At 31.6% G+C, this 11,163-nt stretch overlaps 1 protein-coding gene across 3 annotated transcripts in view; it reads left to right on the top strand.

Annotated features, from left to right (window-relative positions):
• The first annotated feature begins 3,251 nt into the window (after nt 1–3,251).
• The window catches only part of LOC145269229 (uncharacterized), a 49,814-nt gene continuing 41,902 nt past the window's right edge, over nt 3,252–11,163 (top strand). For 2 of the 3 annotated variants that reach the window (XM_080124850.1, XM_080124848.1), the window contains exon 1: nt 3,252–3,377. The gene's annotated coding sequence lies outside the window, so the exon portion shown is untranslated. The remainder of the gene's footprint in view (nt 3,378–11,163) is intronic. The other variant, XM_080124851.1, reaches the window with a different exon arrangement.

The following is an 11,163-nucleotide window of genomic DNA, read 5'->3' as shown; positions in this document are numbered from 1 at the left end:
CATGGAGCCTCCCCTAGATGAGAGCCATTCATTTCAATCGATGCCAGATGGGGATCAGAGCGTTTATGATGTAATGATAGGAGCTTGGTCTTAGATGCATTAAAGGTAACCAGCCACCTCTTCCCCGACTGTACCACGTGCTCAAGATCTGAGGAGAGAGAATCAGAGAGAACATTGTCATTTACGACCTTTGATGTGTTACCATAGATGGTCGTGTCATCAGCATAGATGTCAACGAATGATTTTAGTATGTGTTTTGGGAGATCATTGATGTAGATCAAGAAGAGAGTTGGGCCCAGGATGGATCCCTGAGGGACTTCAGCATTAATACTGTGGGCCTCTGATTTCTGCCCATCAACCACTACTCTTATGAGCCTATCAGAGAGAAATGATTTAATGATTGAGAAAACATTCCCAGTTATACCATAGCTGGAAATCTTGTGAAGTAGGCTTTTATGCCATATCTTATCGAAGGCCTTTGATATGTACAGGACCAATTGCCCTATAAATTTAGCCTTTGTCGAGAGATTCGCTAATTCCATGAGATATAACCGTTAGCACGTCTGCTGTAGATCTGGCAGAACGGAAACCATATTTCGTGTCACTAAGAAGGTTATTTCTGCTGAGGTGGTTGACTACTTCTCTATTTAATATGGATTCCAGCAATTTACTCATGACACACAGGAGACTTATTGGTCTGTATTGAGAGGGAGTAGTTTCCAAGATATGAAGAAATGTTAGTCTAAAGAAAGTGGGGGATCACTTTTCTATAATAATTTAACGCATAATGATCACCCACTTTATGGCCACCACTAGTGTAAAACTTGAATTTACGCCGCTGAAATACACATTTGCCAAATTTTTGTTGGAGGAGCGTCAACGTGTGGGTGCTCAATTTACGTAAAATTCTTCAAATATTGGAAACTACTCGTTTGCTGGAATTTTAAACGTTATCTTCGTTTTCAACATCCCTAAAAACTTATAAATGTCTTAATTTTCCAAGTTTTTTTTTCTATAGTGTGGAAAGTCGATTGTCTGCCCCCTTGCCGATCTTATATTCCCAACATTCCGAACAGGTGTCGCTAGCAGTGTATCATTCAAAAACAAGATGGTGGGAAGTTTTTCTTCGATAAAATTTCTCATAATATTTGATTTTCTTAAATAAAAAAAACAACTACTTGATTGATTTACGTAATTTTTGGAATATGACATTTTCATGCAGTGACAAGTACGTACATTATAAAGATTTTTGGGTTTGTATAACTGTACACATAGATTCGAAAAAGTTGTCAAAAAACAAATATATAACAAATAAATGTTATCAAAGGCAAGTTACTTTTCTACCTAACTGGATATATTTTTCGTGTTTTTATTCAATGTAACATGTTTATTCAGCTCGAAGACCATACAGTGTTTACCGATTGGAACATTCAAGATGGTGTGTGATTCTCTCTTTAACACGGTAAGTTTGGGAAAAGGTGTTATAAATAAAAAACCGGATAAAATACTGTTAAAAACTCGCTGAATATATGTTACCATGACATAGGTTGACATATATTCGGCGGGTTTTTAATAGTATTTTGTATAGTGTTTTAATTGTAACACCTTTTCCCAAACTTACGGTGTTAAAGAGGATGTGAGACGCCATCTTGAATTTTCGAATACATCGGTAAACACTGTATGTTTTTCGAGCTGAATAACTATGTTACATTGAATAAAAACACGAAAAATATATCCAGTTTGGTAGAAAAGTAACTTATCTTGCCTTTGATAACATTTATTTGTTATATATTTGTTTTTTGACAACTTTTTCGAATCTATGTGTATAGTAATACAAACTCAGAATTTTATCAGATTTTTATAGTAAAAAAGATTACTAGTGGACCACTGGACCATTTATAAACTTGCACCGCGCGCGTCGATAATGTAAACACTATTTTTGTCTCACATTTTCATTATTTTTGTATGCTGTAAGAAATTTTTTTAAAAATATTAGCAGTTTTTTTGAAGCTTCTTTTAAATGGTAGAAAAGTTAGGATTATAATATTAAATTAAATTACACTTACATCGTGTTGCATATGGGAGGGGGGTTAAAACTGTTGCGCGCGTTGGAGGTACTTATAGAATATTATTTATTAAAGAAAATAAAAATAGAATGTGATGAAAACGATCGTAAAACAGGAATTTGAAAAGGGAGGTAATTTTCCGTTTCGTATTAAAAGATGGCTGCAATTTTCCACCTGCTAACACGAATAAAGTTCTTTTTAGGTTTGTATTACTGTACACACAGATTCGAAAAAGCTCTCAAAAAACAAACAAAAAAAAATAGACAAAATACTGTTAGAAATTCGCGCAATATATATTACCGTGACATAGGTTGACATATTCGGTGTTTTTTTAATAGTATTTTGTCTAGTTTATTATTTATAGCACCTTTTCCCAAACTTACCGTGTTAAAGAAAGAGTCGGGCGCCATTTTGAATTTTCCAATACATCGGTAAACACTGCATGTTTTTCGAGCTGAATAAACATGTTACATTGAATAAAAACACAAAAAATATATCCAGTTTGGTAGAAAAGTAACTTATCTTGCCTTTGATAACATTTATTTGTTATATATTTGTTTTTTTGACAACTTTTTCGAATCTATGTGTACAGTAATACAAACCCTTCTTTTTTTTCTTTTTTAATAATTCGGTAATATTCAGGTAATTCCGACTTCAGAATTTGGAAGGTACCATTGTAACTTATTAGAATTAAAAAAAAAAAAAAAAAATCAGTTCGAACAATTGTTTTTTTTTTTTTTTAATCTGAAAACTATTTATCGACTACGAAATCTCATCTGAATAGTGTAGAAGTGTTATTTTTATCTGCCTATTTTCATTATTTGTATACTTTCCAATAACGTTCTTTTTTTTTTTAAATTTTTATTTCAGTAACTCACTTCAAAATACAAATACTGAATAACAAAAATAAATAAAAAAACACAATAGATTATTTTGAGCCGTCACCGGTTCCGGTTACAGTCACGCGGAAAATCTTGGCCTTCGGGACAAGATCAAAGTGTAGTATCAGTTCGGTGGAGGAGAAATCCTTCACGACTGAGACAAATAACGGGGAGACTATAATCGAAAATAATCAAAGCGAGTGGTATAGGTTTAGAGGAGTTATCTGCCCCTGTGTTTTTCGAGCGAGTTATCTGCCCTTATTTCCGGGCGAGTTATCTGCCCTTGTTTTTTTTTCCGATTTTCATTTCCTGTTTTTCGTTTCTTCCTCGAAAAACAGTTTTCCACGTGTCGGGAAATATATCTTTGTTCTTTCTCTGAGAGAGAGAGAGAGAGAGAGAGAGAGAGAGAGAGAAAAAAATATATATATCTGTGAGTATTATTAATATTTCGTTTATTTTTTAAAAAGTTTTTTTCTTTTATTTTTAAATTTATTTACTTTTTAATTTTCTGTTGGTATTTTTAAAAACTGGTTCTTTTCGGTTTTCACTTCCAACCGGAAATTCAAGTTTCCCCGGTTTATTTCGACTTTTTTGGATTATTAAATTATAAACGATACTTAACGCAGAATAAATATCGTTATAATATTTTAGATCGTTCCCTTTTTTTTTTTCATTTACGGTAGCTATTGTTTATTAAATTGTTACGTTATACTAAGAATGGATTTCTCTATTTCAGTACGGCCCGTGTTTGGTTTCGTTCGAAAAAGTTGTTAAAAAACAAAAATATTGGTACGCTACAACAGAAAACCGACCACTTTAATTTTTTAATTTTTTTTTTATAGGTAATTGAGGTCGAATCTGATAGTCAAACTTGGGGCAAATTTACCGTTTGCATGGTATTAACCCCTGAACCCACGAACTACTTTCCACCATTTTGCAGCTTCAGTTTACGCTACGCGCGTGCGCGCTGTGGCATAAACGACGGCTTCAACAAGCAAACTGCCTTCTCACATGGCGTATAAATCTTCCGCGGAAAATTTGAAATTAGATGCAAATGTTGGGCGGGGGGGTGAATGTAATTATTTTTTTATTTTTTTTTTAAGTTGGGGTAAATGTTATTATTTTTTGAAAAAGTTGGGGGGGATGAATGTAATTATTTTTTTAAGTTGGGTGTGTGTGTGTGTGTGCATGTAATTATTTTTTTTTTAAATTGGGGGGGAGGTGAATGTAATTTTATTTTTTTTTTTTTTCAGAACATACAATTTTTAACTTTTTTTTGGGTGGCGTTGTCAGCGACTTCAAGTACCTATAAAAACAAAAACAAATTAGAGTGGTCGGTGTTATGTGAATATTTACCGAAAAAGTAATATTAGCTGAAAAAGAAATAAAACAAAGCACTCAAAGTTGGAATATTAATTATTTGTCAAGACATAAAAAAAAAAAAAAAAAAAATGAAAATATCGAATAAAGTTTAAATTGTATGTATCCGTTATGGAACGAAGTTCTCCGAAAAAAAATTTCGGGTTTGTATTACTACACATAGATTCGAAAAAGTTGTCAAAAAACAAATATATAACAAATAAATGTTATCAAAGGCAAGATAAGTTACTTTTCTACATAACTGGATATGTTTTCAGTGTTTTTTATAGAATGTAACATGTTTATTCAGCTCGAAAAACATACTGTGTTTATCAATGTATTTGGAAATTCAAAATGGCGCCCGACTCTCCCTTTAACACGGTAAGTTTGGGAAAAGGTGCTATGAATATAAAACTAGACAAAATACTGTTAGAAACTCGCTCAATATATATTCCCGTGACATAGGTTGACATATATTTGGTGTTTTTTTTAATAGTATTTTGTCTAGTTTATTATTTATAACACCTTTTCCCGAACTTACCATGTTAAAGAGAGTCGGGCGGGCGCCATTTTTAATTTTCCAATACATCGGTAAACAATGTATGTTTTTCGAGCTGAATAAACATGTTACATTGAATAAAAACACAAAAATGTATCCAGTTTGGTAGAAAAGTAACTTATCTTGCCTTCGATAACATTTATTTGTTATATATTTGTTGTTTTGACAACCTTTTTCGAATCTGTGTGTACAGTAATACAAACCCCCCTTTTTGGATTTACTGTACAGTACACATAGATTCGAAAAAGTTGTCAAAAAACAACCGATGTATTCGAAAATTCAAGATGGCGTCTCACACCCTCTTTAACACCGTAAGTTTGGAAAAAGGTGTTATAAATAAAAAACTATACAAAATACTATTAAAAACCCGCCGAATATATGTCATTGTCAACCTATGTCACGGTAACATATATTGAGCGAGTTTTTAACAGTATTTTATTTGGTTTTTTATTTATAACATCTTTTCCCAAACTTACCGTGTTAAAGAGAGAATCAGACGCCATCTTGGATGTTCCAATACATCGGTAAACACTGCATGTTTTTCGAGCTGAATAAACATGTTACATTGAATAAAAACACGAAAAATATATCCAGTTTGGTAGAAAAGTAACTTATCTTGCCTTTGATAACATTTATTTGTTATATATTTGTTTTTTGACAACTTTTTCGAATCTATGTGTACAGTAATAAAAACCCGTTTCTTTTCTGTGTCTTATGTTATACATTAGTACATTAGGGGTCATTTCGAGTCAAAAGTTTATTTACTGCACCCATCTGAACTAGAGAAAATCATGGTTAAAATGTGTTTGTCTTTTTTTTTTAATGGAACCTTGGTCCTTGCTCCTTTAATTGAAAAAAAATTAGGACTTGAATTACATTTTTCGAGGAGTTATAAGCTTGGAAAGACAGGGGGTCGAATAATTCACGCCTCCCATTTTGTAAATGTCTAATAATAATTAATTTAGACCCCGATAAGTACATAATATTTTACTCACAAATTGAAGAGAAAAGGTCAATACATAATATATTCAAATTTAAAACAAAAAAAAAAACATTGTTCTTGTAGAATTTTACCTGTAAAGTCCGAAGTTTAAAACCTTTTTTAAAAAAAACACGTTTTTTTTTTTTTTTTTTTTTTTTTTTTTTAATGAAATCTTGGTCCTTGCTCCTTTAATTGAAAAAAAAAATTAGGGCTTGGATTGCATTTTTCGAGGAGTTATAAGCTTGGAAAGATGGGGTGGAATTATTCGCTATTTTCACGAAATTTCTGACACTGCTAGCCAACCAGACGGTTGAGTAAAAAGTCAGATCGAGCGTACCGGAAAACGAAATTAGACCAAATTGACAATTTTTTTTTTTTTTTTAACTTTGCGCTTTTCGGATTATTTTATGTTTTATTTTCTTGGTGGATACCGGAAAACGAAATGAGACCAAATCGACAACTTCTAAACAAAAATGAGTAATTTTTATTTTCTTGAATAAAAAAGAAAACTTACTCGACGAGAACACGACTGTTTTACTTTTTATTTATTTATTTTGTTATGGAGGAGGAAAGTCCTGGAGGAGAAATAGAAAAGTACAAGCTGTACATGTTTGACGTTCGCTCCAGGTTTGAGCAGGAATTGTAAGGTTAAATGATACCAAATTGACAATTTTTAAACAAAAATGAGTAAATTGACATATATATTGTAATATCCATTGAAAGCGGTCGGTGGTTCTATGAGAAAATAAAGCTGTGTACGGATTATAAATATTTTTTTTTCTGTCTTACGTTATACATTAGTACATTAGGGGTCATTTCGAGTTAAAAGTTTATTTACTGCACCCATCTGAACTAGAGAAAATCATGATTTAAATGTGTATGTCTCGTCTATATAACTAAACATGAATTTCTAACATGGCCGACATTCAGAAGAGTGATCAAAAAGTCAGATCGAGCGTACCGGAAAACGAAATGAGATCAAGTTGACAAGTTTTTTTTTTGGGGGGGGGGGGGTTGTCAGATTATAGTTATAGGTTAGGCACCGCCAAAACTGGGGGGGCAGGTCAGTACTTTTTGACGGACCGTCTTTTTAAAAATCTACCAAAAATCAGGTAATTATCCGATCAATACGAAATTTTCAGCGATTATTAGGAGAAGAATGAACTTTATAACAGTGTACTTATTTTTCATAAACGATATTTATATATATATATTTTTTTGCTTACAACCCCCCCCCCTTGTTTTGAAGTGGAAACAAATATGCTTAAAATAATCATCTGAAACTGAACAAAACATATTGTGTTGTTGTAAGGGACAGAATTATAGATTAAAAAAAAAAAAAAAAAAAAACTTGTTTGCATACCTTATTTTGACGTCTGAATATCAGAACTTCGATTGTGTTTAATTATCCCGCTTTTGAGTTTTGAAGTGTGAAATTCGGTGAATATGTTAAGTAAAATAATTAATTTAAGTTAAGCAAAACAAAACAAAAATTTTTTTAATATTTATACGAAAAAAGCCATTTTAAAATTTTTGATAAATAAATTAACAATTTTTTTTTAGCGAGCCGAATAATGCATGACCATTATTAAACAGGGCATGCTTTGAATAATCGATACAAAAAAAAAAATTCGATAAATATTGTGCCCTTTGTGTTAAAAATAGCATCATTTTTTTCGATCCCGTTTGAAAACGTTTGCCGCCTTTCGACTACGGTGGACCAAACGCGCTGAAATAATTTTTTTTTATTCTGCTTTAAATTGCCCCCACCCCATTTTGGGGAGTCTGGCCCCCACACACATACACATTTAAAACCAAACTCATACAAATGGTCACCCATCTGGTACTGGCCAGCCTCAGCTTAATAATACATTGAAATTTTCGTTACTGAAAAATAAGTTTTTTTGGCCTGTTTGGTCTTCCATAGTTTTCTCCTTATCAGACACAAACGTAAACAGTCGCGAAATCGACGCAAAATCTGGTTAGCTATATGAATAAGTGGAATTATTTGAAATTCAGGTACTTATATTATAATATTTTTGCATATTCTCTTAGAAAATCATCCTAAATCTTAGTTAGACAATAAATAAATAAATTAATTATTTCAAAAACCTTTTTTTTTTAATATTTATGTACGTTTTTTGTGCAAGACAAAAAATGTCAATTGTTAACTTTTTGGGAAAATTTAACATTTAAAATTTAATTAAAAATAGTAGAAAAAGTTTTACATTATTCTGTTTTCTATATGATAAAATTCAGGGTTTTATCTTTCTGGAAAAAAAAAGTTACTCAGAAATAATGGATTTTAATAAATGTAATTTAGTTTTAAAAAACAACAACAACTTGATTTTGCGGCCATTTTTGGCGGTGCCTATTATAGGTAAAAACATTATAAACACTTCAAACATTATGGAAGGCACTTAAACCATAAAAAATAACGGTAACATAAGTGCATAAGCACCAAAGTTGTTTTTGTTTTGTTAGTTAAATCCGGCTAAAAAACAATAAAAATAAAAAATCCGAAAACCGCAAAGTTCAAGCCAAATTGAAATTTTTATTTGTTAAGTTTGAATAAAAAATAATTATTAAAGCAGAAACAGTCGTTCGTGTTCTCGTCGGCTGAGTTTTCTTTTTTTTCTATTCAAGAAAATAAAAAGATATTCATTTTTGTTTACAAGTACTACTGATCTGGACTTTCACAAAATTTGTTAATAATTACCTATAACTATAATCTCTGGCAAAAATATCTCCCCCCACCCCCCAAAAAAAATATCCTCCAAGAACATAAAACAACCAAATAATCCGAAAAGCGCAAAGTTAAAAAAAAAAAAAAAAAATTGTCAATTTGGTCTCATTTCGTTTTCCGGTACGCTCGATCTGACTTTTTGATCACCCTTCTGAATGTCGGCCATATTAGATATTCATCGTTAGTTATTTAGACGAGACAAAAACATTTAAATCATGATTTTCTCTAGTTCAGATGGGTGCAGTAAATAAACTTCTAACTCGTAATGACCCCTAATGTACTAATGTATAATGTAAGACACAGAAAAGAAACATTTATAATGCGTGACGTACACAGCTTTATTTTCTCATATAATCACCATACACTCTCAATGGATATTTACTCAGAATTGGTACAAAATACTCTCCCCTCCCCATGTTAAGAATGGCTTTTTAAATAACGTTATTATTTCAGCACGGATCAATAAGTGCACTACTGCACTAGTACCTTATTTTTAACTCCTTTTCCCAAACTTATCGTGTCAAAGAGTCGGCCGCCATGTTAAATTTTCCAATACATTTGTAAACACTTTTTCGAGCTGAATAAACATGTTACATTAAATAAAAACACTAAAAAAGTATCCAGTTAGGTAGAAAAGTAACTTATCTTGCCTTTGATAACATTTATTTGTTATATATATATATATATATTTTTTTTTTTTTGAAAACTTTTTCGAATCTGTGTATACAGTAATACAAACCCGTGTTTGTTTGGTTCGAAAATCATACAGTTTATCGATGTATTTGTAAAAGAGAAATGGCGGCGAGGTCTATGTTGAATACGTTAAGTTTGGGAAAATGAGTTCAAACTAAAAAATTATACAAAGTACTGTTAGAAACTCCCTCAATATATGTCAGCCTATATCCCGGTAACATATATTGGGAAAGTTTCTAACAGTATTTCATTTAAAACAAGGTTTTACATAAGTTCCAAAACTAATTTTGGAATTTTACATTAAGACTCGTCTCGTGTTCGTATATAATGAAATATTTTTTTTTCAGATTTCAGAATCTGCAAACCGTTTCCGTCGCAAAGAAAATAGTTTCCATGATATAAAGAAATTGTTTTCGAACAGTTGGTGATCACTTTTCCATTTAAATTTAACTTAAAATGAGCACCCACTTTCTGGCCACTTTTAATTTTTCGCCAATACTACACTGACAAAGCAGTTTGGTACGAGAGTGTACATTTAACATCCTTCGTTTATACTCGCGCATAGCATAAACGAAGACTAGCCTGTGAAATGGAAAATAGTTTAGAGTTCAGGGATTCCGTGCTGAAATATTATTTAAAAAGCCATTCTTAACATGAGGAGGGGAGGGTGTTTTGTACGTATTCTGTACTTTAACCTTACAATTGAATAAAAAAAAAAAAATTAAACGTGGAAATACGACTTAAAAAATAGTGCGGATCACTCTCTGCATTAGCACCAAGAAATCAAACAAAACACTTTTTAGCCAATAAACACAAAAAATGCCCCCTCTCTCAGGTGGCCAGAAAGTAGGTACTCATTTTAAGTTAAATTTACATGGAAAAGTGGTCACCCACTGTTCGAAAAAGCAATTTCTTCATATCATGAAAACTATTTTTTTGCGACGGAAACGGTTTGCAGATTCGTTTTTAGCACACTTAAATCTACAAAAAAAATATTTTGTTATATACGAACGTGAGGCGAGCCTTAAAGTAAAATAATACCCTGGCCACCTAATGAGGGAGGAATTTCTTTGTTTATTGATTTTTTTTTTTCTCTGCTTTCATCTTTCAATAAATGGTTACTATATTGTCCAATTTCTACTGTACACTTTTTAACTCTTATCCTCGAGTGGCTTCTTGGCCTTGATAAGTGGTGATGCCTATGTAAAAAAAACAACAAAAAAAAAAGACACGAAAATTGAAAAACAAAAATAAACACCAACCCCTGTCTCTCCACCGACAGAATTTTTGTGAAATGTTAAATGGTATTCTGCTCGATAAATATCGGCGCGTTACTTACAGAAAAACGGTTAAACTGCAGAAGCACCTGTTAAACTACACGAGTTCTATAATTGAATACTTCCCCCCCCCCCGAAAAACAACACTTGTTAAACTATACCCCCAAAAAAGGTCAAAAAACAAATGTAAACTTGTGAAAACTTTTAGCTCAATTAAAAACTTTTAGATCAATTAAAAAGCATTAAAAACTGCGTAAAACAAATGAACCACTTTTTTTTTCTTGAAAACTTTTTCAAATATCCGCTAAAGATTCCTCTGCGATGTGATAGCAATGTTAGATGTCGCCATTTAAAATGAGTGATAAAAATGTGAATTATTAGACTCACTATCTTTCAAAGCTTATAACTAATTGAAAAATGTAATTTAAACCCTAATTTTTTTCTTTCAATAAAAGGAGCAAAGACCAAATTTTAAAATAAAAAGTTTGATAGAAAAATATGCAATTTTTTTTTTTTAAATCGGTTTTCTTTTAACAAATTTTAACTTACTCCAAATATAATAAATATATATAAAATCCCCTAAAAATCACTACTAAATAC

This window comes from Euprymna scolopes, chromosome 45 (genome assembly GCF_053919585.1).
Source record: "Euprymna scolopes isolate OS-2025 chromosome 45, ASM5391958v1, whole genome shotgun sequence".
Lineage (NCBI taxonomy): Eukaryota > Metazoa > Mollusca > Cephalopoda > Sepiida > Sepiolidae > Euprymna > Euprymna scolopes.
This window is presented reverse-complemented; position numbering and strand designations above follow the sequence as displayed.